Here is a 22816-nt window from a genome sequence, read left to right on the forward strand (position 1 = left end):
TAATCTTGTATACTCCAGGGTGCTTGATGATAACACTTTGATAGCTTTCGTAGGTTGCAGGGCTCTTCTGTAAAGTTCGTATTTTGCATTTATGATTCTTGATATGCATCTCATCAGAACAAAGATAAAAAGTTAAGCCATATAGCTGAATATAGGTAGTCATTGTCAGGCAAGTAATGTTGGGAACTAGTGCCGCTATGGCCAATTCCATCTAGCTCCACACTTGACACCATTCCATCCATTTCCAGCCTGCTCCATTTTAATTGCTTTTGGGCCATCCAGCTCTTGATGCTAGTACACGCCTTTGGCTCTTGAATTCATAGCACTGTCTGGTGGTCTTCACATCTGTTTTGACAGCACCTGTGCATCTGTGTGGGTCAGTAACTTGCTAAGTTGCTGGCATAGTTTATGATCCGTACATCATATGATTACATCAAAGATCATTGGAGATATTTTATTTTTCTTATCAGAAACACTTAGTCTTTTCTAGGGTCTTTGCCAAAGTGTACCCGTAGAAATGGTTTATCTAATTTGGGCTGAAGAGATATGACGCATGTTGGAAATGTAATCAATCAGATATGTTTTTTCTGGCTATCACAAGCATGGGCTCCTTTCTAGATTCGTTGCCAATTTTTTCCCAAAGAAAAGTTTAATCTAATTTTGGTTGAAGACAATTTACGGTTCGTATTGCTCTTGAAAATTTGGGCAAGTGGGAAAGGTGGACCTTTTATAGGCAAGCTTGGAGTTGGCTGACAAGCACATTTGAGCTTTTGCTACCATATGGTAAGTGTAGGGGAGTGATTGGCATTGTTATGTGTAAACTTTACCATATATCTGCTCATAGCATATCCTCTAGGATTTGGTCAATCCTCTCTGTTTGTCAGCTGTTGCATATTGTTTAGGATTTGGTTAATCCACCATACTCATGCTAAGTTTCGTATCCACCCTCGGCCCTCAATATTTATAACTCTCAAAAGTGACTAGTAAACATTCTATCTAGCCAATTCTTAAAGTTTCAACTTCAGATGAGGTTGGAATAAACCTAGGCATCTCGGGAAACATCTCCACAAGTACTCAGGTCCCACATAGAATTGTGCCCCTTCTATGTCCATGGAGATAATCTTCTTTTTCTCGTAGGATTTTCTAAAGAATAGAGAAGCTCTTTTCTTTTAAGGATTTCAACTAGAGAAGCTCTTCTGTCTTAAGGATTTCAACTTTATTGACGTGACATGTTATGTAGTCTAGGATGCCCGTATACATTGCAGATCAATAAGACCGCCTCTTAAAAAGATTGCAAGTGTTTTTAGCTCTTAAAAGATTGCGAGTATTGTTAACTCTTGGGTGTCCCGCACTAGGACTATCATAACACTGATATAGTATGTGATACCTCAATTCTTGATCTTTCGGAATGCACACTCTACCCTTGTATTGTCTACGACAAATTTAATAAAAAATGTTGAATATGGACGATGCTCAATGCAGGAAACACACTATGCAAAGTGAATACCAACCTTTGAATTCTTGTCTTTAGGAGCGGGCCAGAGAGTATGAACTTGAGAGTGTGTGCCAGGCTGTGATGGATCTCGAAATGCAATAGATAGTCTCTGAAGATGTCAGGCAGCAGCAAATGCAGCCTTGTGAAGGTTGGATCAGTATTAGACGGGGCAAAAGGACAGTAGATGAGTGGATGCAGCAAGCTGAGGTGATGTGGCAGCTAGGTGACTGCTTTAAACAGCAAAAGATAGGCTGTAGGATGTTGAGGTAGGGCTGGAACAACAAATGTAGGGTTGGTTGTTCATGATGTGGTAGGCTTGCGACAGCTGATCAGGTGCTAATGTAGGCTGCAATAGATGATTTGGTAGTAAATGCAACATTTTAGGCAATGACAGCAAGTTGACACCAGTGGCGTTGATAGGTATGAAGAGGTTGGACAGCAGATGCTGGGTGTAGACAATAGCTCAAATTGAGATATCCCCCTCGAACAGGGTGTGGACAGCAAAGTTAGGCACATTGCACCAACAATCTACAAAAACAGGATTAGGGTTGAGCGGTGGGCAGCTTGTCTATTTATAGAAGTGTGGATCCTCCCAAATTAGGGTTTGGCTTACGAGATGTAGACACTCTCTAGGAACATGCACTGTTTACAAAAACTTTGGTAATAATTGAGTTTTGGGGCTATAATAAAGAGCTAATAATTTACAATGCATTTTTTGGCTCAACACCCCCTCTTAGGCCCAAAATTGGAACCGAAAAGGGATTGTCCAAATAGCTCAAGCCCATTTTTCATCCCAAGGTATCCAACCCCAAAGTAGCTAAGGCATTGGGAAAGGGTGCTTGTTGGCTGCCCAATGACCTATCAAGACTACAAAGGGGATGGTTATCTTACCAAGGGAGCTCAAAAGGTCACCTAGAGAGGCCAAGGCATTGAATAAAGGGTGCTTGTTGGCTGCCCAATGGCCTAAAAGAACCTGTAAAGGTTTATGGAACCACTTAGAACTTTTTTTTGTTTGAGTAATAATTTATGTTCTATTGAGTAACAATGCTCCTAGGGGAAATGAGAAGGAATGAGAAGATCTAACAAAACACAAAGCAGATATGCTATCTTGACTACCTGTGGGTGTCGGTGAAGAGAAGAAATATGGGGGAGCATATGTAGAAACTGATACAAAAGACTACCTAGGGAGACGGCCATGTGTGAGTTGCCTCGAATATGGTGGATCTAGAGTCAACCACTCTTTGATTGAAAATGGATAAATGCGCATAGATGCATGTTTACAAGAACAGAATGCCAATTCATGGGGAAATATTAAGGACAATTCAAGATATCATGCTAATGCAAAATGGTAATGCTATGGTGCCACTTGGACAGTGCCCTTGCAAGGGAATTGTTCACTTGCCCAAGTGCCTTTTTACAATTACGATCATCCCAATGATACTGACAATGATACAAAGTATAAAAATAATAATGTCGCGTAAGTAATAAAAAACCTATAAATACAAAGAGAGGAATATTCCCCCTCTCACTATTGGATGGTGGAAGGAGATGTAAGCAACCCCTCTCTCTCCAAGATGTCGATGTTGATGGGGGAAGGAAAATCACTCAAAGAAGAAGAGTGAATGGAATGTGTAGCTGAAAATGTCACAAGGACGTGAAATTTTGATGCCTTGCATAGCATTTGATCAAGTTTTAATCACATGTGCAAATGTGAGATGCATGTGTGATGTGTAAGTTAGTTATTTTACAATGACGGGCCAAGGACCCTAAGAAATCAATCGGTGTTAAAGGCAAAGTTGTAATAAGATATATTTGACAAGTATTAGGTGGTACCTGGTGTTAGATTTAGGCCTAGAACTTTTTGTTAGCCGTTAATGTTAGTGGTAATATTAGGAACTAGGAATTAATTAATTCATTAGTGCTAGTTCAGGGGCTAATAACTACTTGAGATTGCTTAGATGACAAATTGGCATAGCCAATTTAATTGTTGACTGGCAGAGTTAATTTTTTGAGAAAAAAATAATTAAATTAAATTTTACAATTAATATTTTGAAAATCGATTTAATTGGGCTGAAAATTGCTGAAAAAATGCAATTACATGGCTGCCACTTAGCAAAACCTTCCCATGCAAGTGAGGGAAAGGCTATATGAGGTTGTTTGAGCCTCATTCTAGCATGGTGGAGGTTGGGAGAGGAAGAGGGAGAGCTGTTGCTGCAATTTTCAGATGTTAGAAGTGGGTGCAGCAATGGAGCTATAGAAGATTGTTGTAATAGATTGCACAACACAAGAGAGGAGATAATAGAAGGGAACAAAAGAACATTGAAATGCATCTAGCACATCACTCTTCTTGCAAAGAGGATAAGGCTTAAGCCCAAAGATTCCTTATGGCATCATCTTTAAAGGTAAGGAGAACTTATAGATATAGTTGGGAAATGAAATCCATATACCAATCACGAGACAATTGCATACAATAGTGAGTCATTGGCTACGTGGGCATTGGCACCGGCTCCCTTCCTCCAATAGGATTTGCATTGGAATTTGCAAGTGATGAATAAATATTGTGGAGGAGGGAGCCTGAATATATAGGACAAAAATATGCCATAAAAATGATTAGGTTGGCCAGCATTTGGGACCACAATAAATGTAGTTGGCCAGCAAATAATGGCCCAAATAACCATAATAGTGACAATAAAAAAGTCTAGAATAAATAGTTAATATGGGTCATTTACAGTAGGTATTTGTTACTGTACAATGGGTACTCTTTGCTGTCCTACATGTGCCTCTTCTTGGAATACAACCCTTTTGACTTCCTCAAACTTTTCGGGTTGTTTATGCATGTGATCTTCTGGGAACGTAACATCATTGCTGCGTACAATTTTCCTTTTCTCGAGATCCCATAATCTAGACCCATGTCATCCTCGTCACCGTATCCTAGGAAAAATGCATTTACAAGACTTTGGCTTCAACTTGTTGTGTTCTTTGTATATATGTGCAAAAGTCTCGCAGCCAGCCACTCTTAAGTGTGCATATGAAGGTGGCTTGCCCAACCGCACTTCTTGAGGGACTCTCCCCCTCCAAAGACTTTTTTAGCGATTGATTTATTAAGTGTACGGTTGTCATAAGAGCTTGAGATAATGCAACATGAAATAGCATAGTACAGACCTTCTCGTGAAAAGTCGTATTCATATGCTTTGCAACACCGTTTTGAGGCAGATTATAAGGGGCAATGAGCTCCCTGTTTATCCTTTTGTTGTCACAAAAGGCTTGAAAGGCTTTTGACATATATTTCCCACCATTGTCAGAGCGAAGACACTTTAATGTCTTGCTGGTCATATTTTTAGCAAGTGCTAGGAAAATTTTAAACTTATCTAATGCCTTGTCTTTATGACGGATTAGAATCCATACTTTGCATGTGGCATCATCAACAAATTTGATAAAATATTTTTTTCCCCTAGAGACAATCCTAGCATTTCACATACATTTGAATATACCAACTCGAAGGGTGAAGATTTTAATGAAAGACTTTTTATGTGATGTTTGAGCATGCTTACTATTGAACCATGCTGAAATACCAATTGCACATTGTCAATCCTTGCAATGTCACATGCATAGTTGTCCCCCAAACGGACAACACCATGTCTACCACCACTGTAGTTAGAAAACCACTCATGATGTGGTGTTATATGGAATGAAGCACTCGAATCAATAATCCAAGAGTGCGTGTCATCATTAGAATCTGCAATCAATGGCTGTGCACTAAAAGGAGAAACAAAGAGTATATCACTACCACTGTCACTCTTGTGATTGACTACATTGACTTGCTCTATCTTCACACTGCTCTTCTTTGCATGTTAGCTGTCCTTTTTCTCATCTTTGTTGTCATCATCGCTTTTGCCCTCGCCCTTCTCTTTCTTCCACTTGAAGGAATCCCGCTTGAAATGCCCTTTCTTACCACAATGATGGCACTCTACATTTTTTCCATGAGACTTGTTGCATGCTTTGTTTTTAGAATTACTCTTTTGTTGGGATCTGCCTCTAGTATGCAATGCATTGAAAGATTTGTTTACTAAAATATTTTGCCTAGTTAGCTCTTTCATGAGTTAAGAGCTCTCCACATCGGAATAGAATAGCATGGCATTGGAGTTACTCATTGTTGTTTTATAAGTGTCCCTACTTTTGGGCAAAGTGCATAACAAAAATGTTGTTTTGAACTCCTCATCAATGTGGAACTCCAAAGTAATCAGTTGGTTGAAAATAGAGTAAAACTCATTCAAATGTATAAACATGGCTATACCTTTCTTCATATGAAGGTCCATAGAATTTTTCAACCAATAAATCTTACTTGCTGTACTTTTTTGAGCATATAACTAATCAAGTCTTTGCCACATTTCGTAAGTAGATTTCAATTTCTCTATGTTAAAGAGCAAAGTGTTTGACACTGAAAGCTCTATGGTAGAGCGTGCAAGCTTTATCTAAATCATCCCACTCATCTTGATTCATGGTTGCTAGTTTTACGCCTTTTGTCTTTATGGGCTTCACCTGTTTGTTCTGCACCAAGACATTATAGCATCGCTTTTGCCATATAGCAAAGTTGTATGCACCCTCAAGCTTCTTAATGAGCAAAAGATTGTTGCTATCATTGCTGCCAGACATGATTTACAGCTCAAAAGTGACTTTAAAGTCAACAAATGTGAGCCCAATTGTCAAACAAATGACCAAGTACAAAGCAAGTACCAACCAGCAATGGAAAAACAAGTAATTGCAGAAATTTCAGATTTGCAAATCAATTTTCAGAGTCATAAAATGTGTGCTACAGCACACGACAAGTAACTACAGCTATGCCACAGGCTAATGCATCAATTTCATGAGAAAGCCCTAAATTTTAGTTGCAATTTCTGCTCCGAATGCATCCACGGGCAAAATTTGACTCAAGCTTCTTAATCTGCAAAAGATTGCTGTTATTATTGTTGCTGGCCATGATTTACAGCTCAAAAGTGACTTTAAAGTCCACAAATGTGAGCCCAATTGTCAAACAAATGACCAAGATACAAAGCAAGTACCAACCAACAATGGAAAAACAAGTAATTGCAAAAAATTCAGATTTGCAAATCAATTTTCAGAGTCATAAAATGTGTGCTACAGCACATGACAAGTAATTACAGCTGTGTCATGGGCTAATACATCAATTTCATGAGAAAGCCCTATATTTTAGCTACACTTTTTGCTCCGAATGCATCCACATGCAAGTTTGACTCACACGATGAAAAGCCCCAAAATTTCTTTGCTCAAACTACTCAAATTATGTTAAACATAACTCTCGAGTAGATTCCACAATCCAATTTTGCAAAAGTTTCACAAATTTTGCAAAAGGCCCAAATTTATCCGAGGTCCAATGTGCTCAATTTGCATAGAAATTACGTTGTAGGTGCATGCCAAGACCAAATTTGACACAAATTTTGTAAATTTTGCAAAAGCTCCAAATTGTGCGGGATCCAATGTGTCAAGATTTTAGGAAATTGTACTTATTCCACTGCAATTTCCACAAATCCATGAAAAACCCCAATTTTTGAGACCGAGATGTGTGCAAATTTCACAAATTTTACTCAGCCGAGTAAAACCTTTGGACAGACTCCAAAAACCCTAATTTCCATGAATAAATGCATGCACAATCGATTAGATTTGTCAAACTGTGCTTAGAAGCACGTGACAACCGGCCAAAATTTACCAATGATAAACCTTTGAAAAAAAAACTTGAAATTTGCTCTGAAAAAAAAGGTCGACTGTGGACAGGTGCACACAACTAGTGCCAACCTCACCTAATTGCTGTTGTGACACTTGCCCGACCTAGAACTATTGTCGAAACTTGTCGCTTGGGTTGACAAGCACTTGCGTTGACCTGCGGACCTACGATGACTGTGGTGGCATGTGACCTGTGATTGCAACCAATTGCAGCCTATGACCTGTGACTTGCATGCTATCCGCACAACTGCCTTTGACCAGAATTGAGACAACCTGCTGTTGGCATAGCTCGCATTGGCTCCGAGAAGCGTGCTCGCGATGACCTTTAGCTCTGATACTAGTTTAAAGTGATGGATATGGGCAATGGAGATGCAATGTTTAGCAATGGGAATGGTGCGCACGCACACACACACACACACACACACACACACAGATGTTTAGCAATGTTTAGCAATGGAGATGCGATGTTTAGGAATGGGAATGGCACAGAGAGAGAGAGAGAGAGAGAGAGAGAGAGAGAGAGAGAGAGAGAGAGAGAGAGAGAGAGAGAGAGAGAGAGAGATGTTTAGCAATGGAGATGCGATGTTTAGGAATGGGAATGGCACACACAGAGAGAGAGAGAGAGAGAGAGAGAGAGAGAGAGTACCAACGAGACAGTAGGGTTTCGGGGAGGAGCACAAAGTGAACTTGGCAAATATGGAGAAGAGAAGAGAAGAGAAGAGAGAAGAAACTCTGATAAATAGAATGATGAAGTTCTGAATCATGGAGTGAATGTGATACAAGGGAACAAGGGTGTCATAGCACAATGGAAGATGATGAAGACAACCACGAACCACAATGTCCTCCTAAAGGGTTATGAGAGAGGTTGGAGAAATGAATGAATGAGGGAGTGGCCTATAAATAGGCATAGTCAGTCTAGGGTGGCGCTCCTTTTTGGGGCTACAAATCCTAAATGCAAAACGCAGGAACACAAAAACTTAAAAACGTAAATTGTGGGTGAAGTGTTTCTCAGCACCCCCTTTCAGGCCCAAAAAGAGGAAGAAGAGAAGAGTGAGGTGGAGATGGAAGTGGAGATGGAAGGCTACATGTTGAAGAATGCTCATGTAGCAGGTGCCACTTGGGCAGTGTCCCTCTTGGGAAAATTGTTCAATTGCCCAAGCGCCCTAGTACAAAGATGATGAAAACATGCAATGCATAGTAGGAATGTCAGACTTTGTGTGGTGCCGAGAACCATAAGGATATGCGCGTACTCGATCTCGGGAGTTGGCTCCATGCTGACCAAGTGACCAAGGTAAGAAGAAGATGTAGAGGATCCCTAAGATCCAAGATTTCCACATGAAAGGTAACATGTAGTAAAGAACAATAGACAAAGTGTACTGGAGAACCCGAAACTCAACCTCGGAAGAGAAGCCACTAGCTTCGTTCATCCATGCAAGAAGGAATACAAAGGCCTCGTTACCAAGTTGTGGTTGAACCTCCAAGGCCTTGATCTAGGTAGATCCTCGAGATCTTGGGTATCAATAGGTGAGATGATGGTTGGAAGGAAGCCACCCCATCCAAGGATAGAAGAAGAAGGTAAAAGGCCTCCGCCAGGGTGTGCGAAGGATTGCGTGGGGGGTGGGGATCCCCTTTGAAACTGGAGGAATAGGAGTCCCCTCTGAAGTTGCAATAGATGTAGATGTCCCCTCGGAGGGCAAAGAAAGATCTCCCTCTCTGAATCCCCCTCTAAGGTAGATAGGGAATCCAAAAACTCATGGATCACAGTTCTGAAATGTTTGAGGATGAAGGAAGTGCTGCTGATCATGCCGAAGAAGGTATATGGGGTAGTGAAAAACTCCCAGAGGTGGTCTCTCGAACCTGAGTAGGCGAGGGTGAAGGGTGGGGCTCTGACTGAGCAATGAGTGGGCAACAGTCGCTGCTTCTCAATGGAGCGGACCGGGAAGTCAAAGAAGAGGAAGGAGTCGAGGAGCCATTGTCTCTCGAAGGAGCGGACCGACAAGGAGACAATATCAAACAATCATTGTCTCTTGATGGAGCAGACTGCAGAACTGTGGGCCGTGGTAGCCACTCGAAAATAAGTGGGAGAAGGCTGTTGCTAGCATTGCGACGATCTCTGAGAGGTCGTAGCGCAATTGATCCTCCATGTGCTCAAAAGGACTTAGTGCGCATCGGATGCGTCTTATTGCCTTGAGCATAGTACTTTGATAGACGATGTAGAACGATCTCTATGGCCCAGAAAGGAGAGGTGGCACAAGGAGTGCTTGGTGGAAGACGCATATACTTCGGGAGGGTGGGGAGCAAAGATCAAAGTTGGCAATCTTCGATGGGATGACCATTCGTGCCGCAGTAGGAGCACCCAGTAGTTTGGTCATTTGTTGGTAAAGAAGCCATGGATACCAGTTTGCCCAAGGAGGAAGAGGTCAGTCACGAACCACGATCACAATGTCTGCCTCAAGGGGTGTGAGGGCAGTGTGAAGCACGAACCGCAAGGTTCGCTTCAAGGGGTGAGAGGTAGTGGAAGGGCTGGATGTGAGTTCCTAGTGGGAGGAGGATGCTACTAGCAGTAAGAGGTTGCAACCAGTGGAGAAACGTAGGTGAGGAGAGAGAAAGACTAAAAACGCAGGTGAAATCAGCAACATCAGTCAGTATAGAGTGTGAGATGTATGATGTGTGGGTACAATTAGTTGTGTATCTCTTTTAGGTTTTTAGATAGATATTGTAAAGTATAAATACTAAGGGTGCGTTCACACTCGGCCATGTGTAAAAGGTACGGTGGCTCTTTATTCCTAATAAGTACTAGGTGGTACCTGGTGAGGGATTTTGGCCTTGATCATTTTATTAGACATTAATGTCAGTGGTGAACTAAGCATTAAATAATTAGTTGATGCTAGTTTAGGGACCAATAAATACTCAAGAATATTGAATGACAAATTGGTCAAGCCAATTTAATTGTTTGTTGGCATAGTTAATTGTTTTGAGCAAGAATTAATAATTACGTTAATTTTCAAAATTAATATTTTGAGACTTAATTTGATTTGGTAGAAAATTGTTGTAAAATGTAATTAGAAGGCTGCCACTTGGCAAAACTTGCCCATGCATGTGAGAGGAGGCTAGAAGAGGAAGGAGAGAGGCATTTTGGTATGATGCAGTTGAGAAGGTTGTGAAAATAGGTTGCTAGCTGATTAGGGGCATTCTTAGCCCCATCGGGGGGAGGGGGGGGGGAGCAATGTTGGGTATGGAGCTCGGGTGTCTAACTAGTGTCTAAGGTGGATGGAACTCACACAGAGAGAGAGAGAGAGAGAGAGAGAGAGAGAGAGAGAGAGAGAGAGAGCTCTTAGTTTACGAAAAAAAAAAAGAGAGAGCTCTTAGTATAACAAAAAGAAAAAGAGAGAACCCTTAGTCAAACCAAAGAAAAGATTGATAATAACAAGTTAGATGCAAGTACAAGTGATAGATCCTGGATATATGGATTGAGGTATCCACCTACACCTTTGACCCATATTTAATTCTAATTGGTGTAAAAGGTGTTCACACCTAAACATACTTTTACACAATTATATGTGTTTGCACATAGGGATGTATAATAACTAGTACTGAACCCGAGACACGAAATATAAAGGAAGGTAATATGGTAAGGTTTTATCTTGAAGACATAGTGTCTAATTGTATACAATGATTTTGAAAAGGAGATATATAAGTAAGAGAGATGCAACATAAGCATGGTCATGATATGGTCTACCAACAAGCTCAGGGACCTGATGTAAGATATGCTTCAAGGGTACGTGTGCATGGCTTAGAGGTTGATCAAAAGCTAGCATGGGTCAAAGGCAGTGTGCACATAACCAAAGGCCAAATACATGAGCATAGCTTTCAAGATCAACTTAGAGATCATGCGCAAAGTGAATGGAAAATAAAGGAAATAAAAAGAAATACAACGCATTTTGGATTAAAATTAGGATAGAACCCCACAATTTATTTAATATTCATGTGATGGAAAGGTCTTAGCGCATGCATAAGCATAGCTGGTGTCTAATTCCAGCCACATTTTACATTTTGATAAAATTCGAAACGCCCCAATTTGCATGTGGTTTGCCAATAAAGAAAGAAGAATCAAACTTTAATAGAAAAAGTTTTAAAGTAAACCTTATCTCCCTTTGGTGGACGATGGGTCGATGGATTTGTGGACTGTGTGTGAATTGATTATATTGTAGCTTCGAAGTGTGGTGTTGACAAGCAGTGGGCTGCAAATGATGTTGATGGATAGGTAGGCAAGAGTCTAGGTAGGTGACTCTTAAGTGAAGTCTAACAAGTGGTGATTGTCTAGGCGACAACAATAAATCCATGATGTACAAGTGTTTGGTTGAAGGAGGTCATGGACATGGTAGAAGTCTAGGGCACATGCGATGGGTTGCAGGTCAAGTGCTTCTACGGCAGTGTCCAATATGTCTAATAGATTGTAGTTTAGATGCTTTTAGGGTGGCACATAGGGGGTGGAGCAAACAGGTTGTCTTTTTCTTCTTCTTCTTCTTATGTTGGAGTTGTTGGGCAAAAAATCAAGTGTGCACGGTAGCAAGGTAGATGAGAGACCAACATTGCATGCGAACTTGGAGACTAAGATAGAAAATAGCAAAGGTGGTAGAGGTGTAGTCAAATCTGCTTTGATACCATTGTTGGGTATGGAGCTCGTGTGCTTGACTAGTGTTTAAGGTGGATGGAACTCCATTGGGGGTGTGGGGAGAGAGAGAGAGAGAGAGAGAGAGAGAGCTCTCTTAGTCAAACCCAAGAAAAGATTGATAATAATAAGTGAGATGCAAGTACAAGGGATAGGGCTTGGATATATAGGTTGAGGTATTCACCTACATCTTTGACCTTTATTTAATGCTAAGCAGTGTAAAATGGTGTTCACACCTAAACGCACACTTTTACATGCAATAATGTGTGTACGCACATGGGGATGATAGTAACTAACATGCAGCCATTTAGCAAAGTGGGGAAAGGCTATAAATAGCCAATATCAGCCTAAACTGGTTGACCAGCTTTAGTCAGCAGCATTTAATATTGGCTGACCAGGTGGTGACGAAGGGCAAAATGCTAGTGATAATTTAAAAACAGGCCACCCATCATAGGTGCAGGCTGCTCATCCCTTTGAGGCAAAGACTAAATGTTTTCCTTTGCCAATGTGAACACTCCTTAAACTCATTGAAAAAGAAATGCACATAGAAATAATGGGTTGAAACAGTCAAAGCTCCTATGTCTCCATTAAGCTCTGGCAGAGCTCACAACTAGGAGATGACGGACGGATAAGATAGAGCTAACATTGGCCTCCTTGATAATTTTCTCTATCACCTCAACTTTACCAAAACAACAAAATATATATGGGAAAGCCTTCATACAACATTTGGGGGGCAATATTGCAAGAGTATAGCGAATGTGGAAGCATATCGACAAGATTGAAAGACAATGAAAACAAGAGAAAAGGAAGAGAGAAAAGAGAGAGAAGAACACAAAAATCTGCAATCAATGAATGTTGAAATGAAGAGGGTAGATGTACAATGACTTTTGATGTATCTCCTCGAGCCGGATCTCTCTCACCAATACCTAGAAGACAAGTGATGGAGGGCAAACTTGAAAGGGGCGATAAATAGCACAAAATATGGTGGGTGGCTAGCAAGACTGGCTGACCTAATCAGCAAACTAGCCAACTGCTCGTAAATGCATAAAATTATCAGCACCGCCTCTTGGGCTCTGAGTCTGGTTTTTGTGGCCTCGACGAGGACGTCGAGTTCTTTCAAGGGGAGGTTTGTATGAGGGTTGTACCTCCTTTGAGCTCCCTCATCCCACGTGGTTTGAGTGTGTGATGTGCGTTGATAGCTCGATGCTCCACCCGTGAAACCAAGTCCCTCAAGCCCTCCGGATTTCTTGTAAATATGCTCGTGCCTTAGTTGCACCTTGGGAATACATAATCAGGCCTTAAGAAGGACCTGTCGTTTTTCGTGCCGTATTACCTTGATACCGTGTCGTGTTACCTTGTTCCATGGCGTGTTACGCTTCCGTGTTTCGTGTCGTGTCATGTTACGCTTCCGCAGACTTGTGGGAACACTGATAGGTGGGTGTTATCCCATGAGGCGGGTTCCACAAGGTGGGTGTTGCCTACACCTTGACGGACCGAGAGGTGGTTCGTCATACATATGATGCGTGGCTGCCATGTGGCATTGCCCCAGCTTGCGATAAGGTGCCCGTACATTGTGACTGCTGAAAATGCCTACTAATTGACAAGAAAAATATATAAGTTCCTTTGAGATAATTGACTACAACAATTGTATCTTGAGAATGCTAGTCTAGGGGATGATTAATCTCTAACACCCCCTCTCAAATCCTAGTTGTCGGAGAACAACTTGAGGAAGTGCCTTTGTAAATAAATCTGTTAGATTATCCTTTGTCTTGCAGTAAACCATATCAATAGTCTTATCCAAGATCTTCTCTCGAATGAAATGATATTGTAACTCAATGTGCTTCAACCTAGCATGAAACACCGGGTTCCATGACAAAGCAATGCAACTCATTGTTGCAATGAATGGTCGTAGGACTTGTTTTTGGGCAGCCAAGCTCTCTTAGTAAGCTCCGAAGCCACATTGACGCACATGTGGTAGAAGACGTAACTCTATACTTTGCCTTTGTGGAAGAAAGGGCAATTGTGGGCTACTTCTTGTTGCTCCACGAGATAACACCTCTACCCAAAGTAAAGCAGTATCTTGCCATTGACCTCCGTTTGTCAATATCTCTAGCCCAATTTGAATCTGTCAAGCCTATAAGAATCAAAGGCGAATCTCCAGTACTTGTTGGATAATGAATTCCAAGATTAGGGGTCCCCCTCAAGAATCGCAAAATCCTCACAGTAGCATTCCAATGTATCATCTTGGGTTCACTCATGAACCTGGCCAACAAATCCACAGGAAAGCACAAATCAACCTAAGAAGCCAAATCAAGGACCCAATCAACTGCTTGTCATGGGAAGCATTTGCTGGCAGTGAATCTGCATGGGCCATAGCCTTCTAGTTCGGATCCATAGAAGTAGAAATGGTCTTACATTCCTCCATCTCAAACGTTGCAAAAAGCTCCTACACATACCGTTGTTGGGAGATGAAAATCCCCCTCAAAGTTTGGTAAATCTCATGGCCTAAAAAGAAATGGAGGTCCATATCCATAATCTTGAATACCTTTATAGTGCCTCCTTCATCTCCTTGACCTTTTGGGCATGGTCACGTGTCAAAATCAGGTCATCCACATAAAGCATGAACAACACGTGTCCTCTAGCTGAGGTGTGGACATACAATTGGAAATCAGAGGAGGAAAGTCGATACTCTAGCTTCCCTCGAAGGAACGGGTCTATCTTCTTATTCCAAGCACGTGGAGCTTGTTTGAGGTTGTAAAGAGCCTTCTTCAACTTGTACACCTATCCATCTAATGAGGAAAAGCCAGGAGGCTACTCAATGTAGATCTCCTTCTTTAAATCACCATTAAGGAAGGCAGATTGTTAGCAGGATTGTCAACTCATGTGTGAGTTTGTGCATGCTTGATAGGGCTGTGCACATTATATTTTATTTAGGCATTATTGTAGTGATGCATTTGTGGCATTTTATGCCAATCGACGAACAAGGCAACATTTAATGTTGGCCAACCAGCTGTTATATTTGGCATATTTATTGCCTATTTATTGTGGGGCTCCTCCTCCTTTTCATTCGTCATCATTCATTAGGTGGACTTCCTATTGGAGAGAGGAGTGGGTGCTAGTGCCCATGCAGCCAGTGACTTACTGTTATATGCGATTGTCACGTGTTTGGTATATGGATTCCATTTCCTGAGCACATCTCTGAGTTCTCTTCCTTTGCAGCTTTTCTTCTCTCTTTCTTTCTCTTTTGTCTTGTGTTCAATAGTTTATTTCAGCACTTGACTATGCTTTCATTGTTGCACCACTTCTAAATATGGTATTAGATTGCAGGATCTAGGTTCCTGCTGCAATTCCTTTGTTGATTTCAGGCCTTCCCCTTCATTTGTTGATTAGGCAATTGTTTGCTGCTATCCATCACATAGATTTCCCTCCGATTCTTTGCATTTGCTGCATTTATTGAGCGTCAGCTGACGTTGGCCCTCCTAGGATCTGCGTTTTCAGGTTGCAGCCCTTTGGCAGCATCTGGTGACTCCTCTATTGCTATCGCTTGTTGTGTTTCACCTAGATTTTCTGTGTCGTCAACCTTTGATACTTCTCCACTACTGGGTGACATCTTTTGACTGTTTTCTTGCAGATTTTGGTACTTGCAGCATTGTTTTTTTGTGATCTACCTATGAATACTGCGTGCGAACTCTCTTATCGTGTAGTCTTTGTTGTTTCGATGGTTGTCTTCTCTCTCTATCTACCTTCTATCTTCTCTTCTTATCCTCTCCATATGGCTCCTCTTTGCACTTCTATAGATCATAAGCTACATGGACCTGACTATCTAAGATGGAGTGCTGTTATGAAAGCCTGGTTTGTGAAGAAGTGGTTATGGTACATTGTTTGTGGAGCTATGCTTCGACTTTAATGTCTCTTTCCACTTTTTGAAGTTTTTTATGAGGTTAACCATGAGGAAGCTGTACTTACATGGGATATGGATGATGCATGTGCCTATTTTGCTATTCTTTAATGGATTTCCAAAGAAGTTCTGTCAGGGGTTACCTCTTACAGGACATCTCTTAGTACGGTTGAAGCTTCAAATGTTGTACGAGGCACCTTTCACCCTGCGTGCAATGACCCTTTATGACCAACTTCAGCAAATGACGTTTGAGTTTGAGGAGACCATTTAGTCATTTGTGCTCTGTGTTACACAAGTATAGGATTAGCTTTGATACATGTAGTTTGCCCTTCTAGAGATACATCTCGTGGGAATGATACTCTACAAGCTATCCCCAGAGTTTGATGGAGTGGCGAATGCTTTGCGGGCACAGACATCATCCACGCTTGTTAGCTTTACACATATGTCCTTGATGTTACTTGAGCATGAAGCATCTTTGCGTTTACGAGGGAGGCTTCCATCTCATTATGGAGGTTTCAGTGAGGTCTTTATAGCTTCAAAGAGAGGTGACAAGAAGAAGAAATTGAAGGCCGAGTGTTATCATTGTGGTAAGAAGAGTCACTTGTGGAAGGACTACAAGGAGTTGGTTACCTCCCGAAAGGAGGAGGAGAAAAAGAAGAAGAGGGATGGAGACTCCTCCGTGGAGTCATCCTCTTTCGATCCTTCGGACAAGGAGAAGTCTAAGGCATGGAAGAGATCCATTTCTTCAGATTGAGAGAAGGGCTTAGCTATCCCTTCCTTTGCTGCTTTCTAGTGTCAGTGATGCTGTCATTCCTCGCGACTCTCCAATACTAGAGAGGGGGTAGGTGAACCTCATCTATATAGGTATACAGGTGCACAGGTTCTAGAGAGGGATGTCTTGAACGCATTGACCGAAGTCTAGTACGTTTAAACATTGGAATTGGAATTGACATCCAGGTTCATGATGAGCTGGTTATTTGACAGAGAATGGGATTCGCTCCTAGTTTGAGCTCACATAAGGAGACACATTGGCGGTCTCTAGGGTGGGGAATCCATGGTCATGTATGTTCAAAGGCATTTTTGATAGGATAGTCTTGTATGCTACTATGAGACATTGATGAGACAGACATAGAGACACGCTGTGTTTCTTCTCTATTTTCAAGAGTTGATACGATCGACATCGACCTCAAATTCTCTTCGAGGCACCTCGGCGGTGGCTCGATCACCTACTACTTGGGTATCCATGGTTCTACTCTGGTGGTTCTATGTTGTATAGATTGTGATAGAGTCATTATCATTGTATCAGATCACCCATGATCTGAGAGAGGGTGTTAGTAGGATTGTCAGCTCATGTGTGAGTCCGTGCATGCTTGAAATGGATGGGCACATTGCATTTTATTTAGGCATTATTGTAGTGATTTATTTGTGGCATTTTACGATAGTCGACCAAGATTTAATGCTGGCCGACCAGCAGCTATATTTGGCATATTTATTGCCTATTTATTGTGGGGCTCCTTCTCCTCCTTAGTCATCATCATTCATTAGGTGGACTTTCCGTTGGAGAGAGTAGCCAATGCGAGTGTCCATGCAGCCAGTGACTCACTGTTGTATGCAACTGTCTAGTGTTTGGTATATGAATTTCATTTCCCGAGCATATCTCTAAGTTCTCTTTCTTTATAGTGTTCTTCTCTCTTTCGTTCTCTCCTATCTTGTGTTTAGCAGTTTATTTTAGCACTTGACTATGCTTCCATTGTTGAACTACTTCTGACATAGACTTCACATCAAAGCTGATAAACTGGCTATCTCTTATGGCTAGCTAAGGCAAGAACGGCCCTAATGGTAGCCTTCTAAGCTATAGGTGCAAAGGTGTCATGGAAATCCATCCTTGGCTGCTTGTGATGTCCTTTTGCAACGAGCTGCGCCTTGTGCTTATCCAAAGTGCCATCACTATGGTATTTGGTCTTAAAGATCCATTTGACCCCAATCACCTTCCAGGAACGGGCCTAGGTATAAGCTCCCAAGTGCCATTCTGCTCAATAGAATCCAACTCTTGCTCCATAGCCTTCTTTCAAATGTTGTGATTGCAAAGCTTCCTTAATAGAGGTGGGCTCTGTATCCTGCATAGCACGGGTTATCAAACACTAGTTAGTAGAAACAAGCTGAGTGGAATGCACTTGGTTCCTTCGAGAACGTTGCGGACCGTCCTGTGGTTGCACTCCTCAGGGACTTCCTCAATCCTTGAATCGTAGTGTGTGTCTCGAGTCCAACAAGGAGGTGGCAAATACTCCCCTCGCCACCCTCCTTTTCCCAAAGTATATGGAATATCCACTGGGGCCAACTCAACGGGTGTAGTTGGTGGTGAAGCAATCTCCTCCTCCACTGAGGGTGGAGCCTTGATAGGCAGAGGCTTGGAAGGTATTGGAGCAGGTGCCCAATTGTCACTTGGATCTCCAAGAATGGGATGTTGAATACTCACCTTTGCAATTGGAAACTCCATGAATCAAATATCTCGACTCATGTATACCTTCTGCGAAGTGAGGTTATAAAGCTTGTTTCCTTGGGATAACGAGCTATGTTCCACAAACATCTATTTCTTGGAAGTTGGCTCTAACTTGTGTCTCTTTTTCTTTGGGATGTGAACATAGGCATCACACCGAACACCCTAAATAAGAGATATCTTGCTTTTGTCCGAAATAAGTCACAAAAGGAGTCATACCAACCATGGCCAAGGTAGGGAATCGATTATGGATGTGGATAGCAGTGGCCATTGCTTCGACCCAAAGACACTGAGGTGTTTGTCGATGCTCCATCATAGCCCTATGCCATCTTGATCACATTGCGATTCGTCCACTCCAATATGCCATTCTCTTGAGGGGTATTTGTGTTAGCAAACTCTTGGTGAATGCCACGATTTGCACACGTGAGCTCTTGGGAGACAAATTCCCCTCCCTTGTCGGAACATAGGGTCTTGAGTTTCCTGCTAGACCTAGTCTCTTTAAAGATCAACCAATCCTTAAAATGTGAGAATGCTTTGGATTTCAAGGCCATGAAATACGGCCATGTCATCTTGCTAAAATCATCAACAATTAGCACAAAATACAAACTCCCTTTAAGGGACTATGTTTGTATGGGTCTGTATAAGTCCATCGAAACAAGCTTCAAGGGCCCCTTAGCTCATTGTGAAGCCTTGCTGGGAATACCATCTCTATGCTAAATGCCATGAATACAAGATATACATGGCGGGTGGCTCACCTTAATCTTTGGCAACCCATGTACCAGCTGACCACGAGCTGCCTTTCGAAGGTACTTGTAGTTGAGGTGGCTAAATCGAGCATGCCTAAGTGTAGTTTGAGTTTGTGAAGAAAGAAGAGAAGAAAAGGCAGAAGAAGACCCCATCTTGTAGGCTCGATTAATCAATCGGTCCTACACTGCTCTGACACCATGTGAGAGCGCAATGAATGCAGAAGTGTATGGACAAGACTGAAAGACAACAAACGCCAGAGATTATGAAGAGAGAAAAGAGATAGAAGAACACAGAAATCTGTAGTCAATGAATGCTGAAATGGAGAGGGCAGGTGTTCATGGGCAGTTGATGTATCTCCTCAAGCCAGATCTTTCTCACAGGCACTTGGAAGACAAGTGGTGGAGGGGAGGCTGGAAAGGCACAATAAGTAGTAGAAAGCAATAAAATATGCTGGGTGGCCAGCAAAACTGGCTGATCTGATCAGCACACTGGAGGCAGCTCATAAATGTATAAAATAATAAGCGAATTGATGCCTGGTTGCCATGTGGCATTGTCCCAGGCTGCGATAAGGTGCCCGTACACTGTGACTACTGAAAATGCATATTAACTGATAGGAAAAATGCGTAAGTCCCTTCAAGAGAATTGATTGCACCAACTATATCTTGAGAATGCTAGTCCAAGGCGATTGTATAGTATTTCCTATAATCCCTCTGAGGACTGAATCTCTTAAACAACACCTCAATCACCTCAACCTTTTCTCAACAATCGACCACTCTTAATAGTCATTTGGATGACAATGATAAGAAGGTTGTTCTCCTTAAGAGTCTCCTAAAAGAAGATAAATTTAGTGAGATTGTAATAGCTCTTTAAGTGATTAGGGAAATGAAGTATAAAGAAATGGTTGCCATCCTCTTGGATGTTTAACGATGTAACAAACACGTGGATATAGTTTTCCCTTCTTTTAACCACCAAAATGTATGCATTGCAAACATATCGGTCACAATGTTGACCAATGGTACAAAAAGAAGGGCAAGCAATAGGAGAAGCAACACATATATTATATGGTCACTCTCCTTCTCCGACAGTGACAATGATCTAGGTGAGTCACCCGCTACATTTGACAAGGCCTTTATTGTTTCAGTTTAATTATTGTCTTTAGGCCAACGATGGATAAAAATCTTTTAAATATGTTTTAAAATTAATTCAAACTCTAAAACTATGTTTGGAATTAGGCATTGACCATGCTTTTGCATGCATTAAGACATTTTCAACACCTATATTGTATATGGGGGGTATTCTGCCTCGATTTTTATCCAAAAAGAATATTCTCTTTGTAGTGGCTGGGAGTGCGAGGATCAAGACAGTCAGTGGCTGTTAGTAGCAGAGAGGGAGAGACAGAGAGTGAGAGTGAGCACGATCTTTTTGGGTATAATGAGGAGTGTATCACTTTAGGTTTTTTAGATAGATATATATATATGAAAGTACAACTGGTAAGGGTGTGTTCACACTCGAGCACATTTAAAAGGCACAAGGGCCTTTATTCCCAACAACCTCCCACTTAAAGGCAATGTGCCTTAAGAGGAGAAAAGAATTAGCTAAGTCTAGATATGTACAAAGCTGAAATACATATATCTATCCAACTCCCATCATCTGTCGGCAATAAGCAAACCGCTCTGCTAGAAGACCCTTCATGAGAAGGTCTGCAAGATTATCATTTGTATGCACTTTGAGAAGCTCAATGCTCTTGCTGTCAAGTACATCTCTAATGAAGTGGTACTTTACTTGTATGTGCTTCGTCTTTGCATGAAAGACGGGATTCTGTGCTAGGATGATAGCACTCTAACTATCACAATGGAGAACATGTAACTCTGTAATGCCAAGCTCTCCCACCAGACTTGAAAGCCGTAAAGCCTCCTTGCATACCTCAGTGGCAGCCACATACTCTGCCTTTGTAGTAGACAATGCAACACACTTTTGTATCCTGGAGATCCAAGAGATTGCTCCTCCTGTGAAAGTAAACACATACCTAGAAGTGGACTTTGTGCAATCCGCATGACCAGCATAGTCTGCATCCACAAAGCCAACAACAGATGTGTTCTACTTTCCAAATCAGATGCACAACTCCTTTGTGCCTTTGAGGTATCTCATAATACCTTTCACTCCTTCCCAATGCTTTTTACCAGGGTTTGCCATGTATCTGCTAACTAATCCCACTGCAAAGGCAATGTCAGGACGTGTAGCAACCATAGCATACATCAAACTGCCAACAGTTGAAGCATATGGTATCTTGGCCATTTCAGTCTTCTTATCATCAGATGTGGGGCTATCCTCTACATTGAGTTTCATATCTGGAGGCAATGGAACCCCAATTGTTTTCCCCCCCTCCATATTGAAACGTTGCAAAACCTTGGAGATATACTCTTGCTGAGATAGATAGAGCAATCCTTTCGACCTATCTGTGATTATTCTCATGCCAAGAATGTGATTTGCATCACCAAGATCCTTCATGTCAAAGCTGCCATGAAGACTTTGCTTCAGTGAGTCCAAGGCATGAGTATCCTTGCCAGCAATCAGTATGTCATCAACATAAAGAACCAAGATAATCAAGCTGCCATTTGTTGCCTTCTTGGTGTACAAGCAGTGATTCACTTGACTTCTATGAAAACCTTGAGACTGCATAAATGTATCAAACTTATAATACCATTCTCTTGGTGCTTGTTTCAGTCCATACAAACTCCTTTTGAGTTTACATACCATCTTCTCTTTCCCTTTTTCAACAAATCCTTCAGGCTGCTGCATATATATGTCTTCATGCAAATCACCATGTAAGAATGCAATCGTTACATCCATCTGTATGAGCTTCATATCTTTAGCTGCAACCAAGCCCAAAATGGTTCTCAATGTACTTATCTTGATCACAGGAGAGAAGATCTCATCAAAGTCAATTCCACGTTCATGCTTGTATCCCTTCGCAACCAATCTTGCTTTGTACTTTGGTGAGGAACCAGAAGGGACCTTCATCTTGTAAACCCATTTGCATGAAGTGTTTTCTGCTCTTTAGGCAACGGCACCAAGTCCCAAGTGCCATTTTTCTCAAGAGATTCCATTTCTGACAACATGGTTTCATACCATTTCTTGTTGTCCTGTCTGTCCATTGCTTGCTTGAAGCAAGACGGTTCACCACAGTCAGTCAACATGACATAATCAGCCACATTGTTTGCACCAGGAATGAATCTAGCAAGTTGTCTAGTAGCCCTAGAAGATCTCCTAACCCAATGATCATTTTTTGCTGGCTATTGAGCATTTTCAGCTTGCTGTCTTGGCATTTCAGCCTGCAAATCAGCATTAACAGCTTGCTGTCCTGGCTGTTTCTGCACATGTAATGGCTCATTATCATGGGCAATAGCTGGCGATCATTTCCAACATTATTTTTTGTATTTACAGGTTCATTTACGACAGGTATTTGTTGCTGTACAGCGAGTACATTTTGTTGTCCAAAAGGTATGTCTTCCCGGAATACAATCCTATGGACCTCCTCAATCTTTTTGGGTTGTTTATGCATGTGATCTTTTCGGAAGATAACATCATTGCTGCATACTACTATCCTTTTCTTGGGATCCCATAATCTATACCCCATTTCACCCTCGTCACCATATCCTAGGAAAATGCATTTACAGGACTTGTCAGTTACATAAATTGCCAAAAAAAGACAATTATTTAAGAAATAAAGTGCAAAACATTGTAATCTAAGTTTTCACTATGCATTTC

The 22816-nt window shown here is 41.5% G+C and overlaps 1 protein-coding gene across 1 annotated transcript in view; it reads left to right on the forward strand.

Annotated features, from left to right (window-relative positions):
• Window positions 1-22816, forward strand: part of LOC148038037 (uncharacterized) — a 48847-nt gene that overhangs the window by 18157 nt on the left and 7874 nt on the right. The gene's annotated exons all lie outside the window — the stretch shown is intronic.

The sequence above is a fragment of the Lygodium microphyllum genome, chromosome 3 (genome assembly GCF_053477565.2).
Source record: "Lygodium microphyllum isolate KBCC chromosome 3, Lygodium_microphyllum_v1.1.10, whole genome shotgun sequence".
Lineage (NCBI taxonomy): Eukaryota > Viridiplantae > Streptophyta > Polypodiopsida > Schizaeales > Lygodiaceae > Lygodium > Lygodium microphyllum.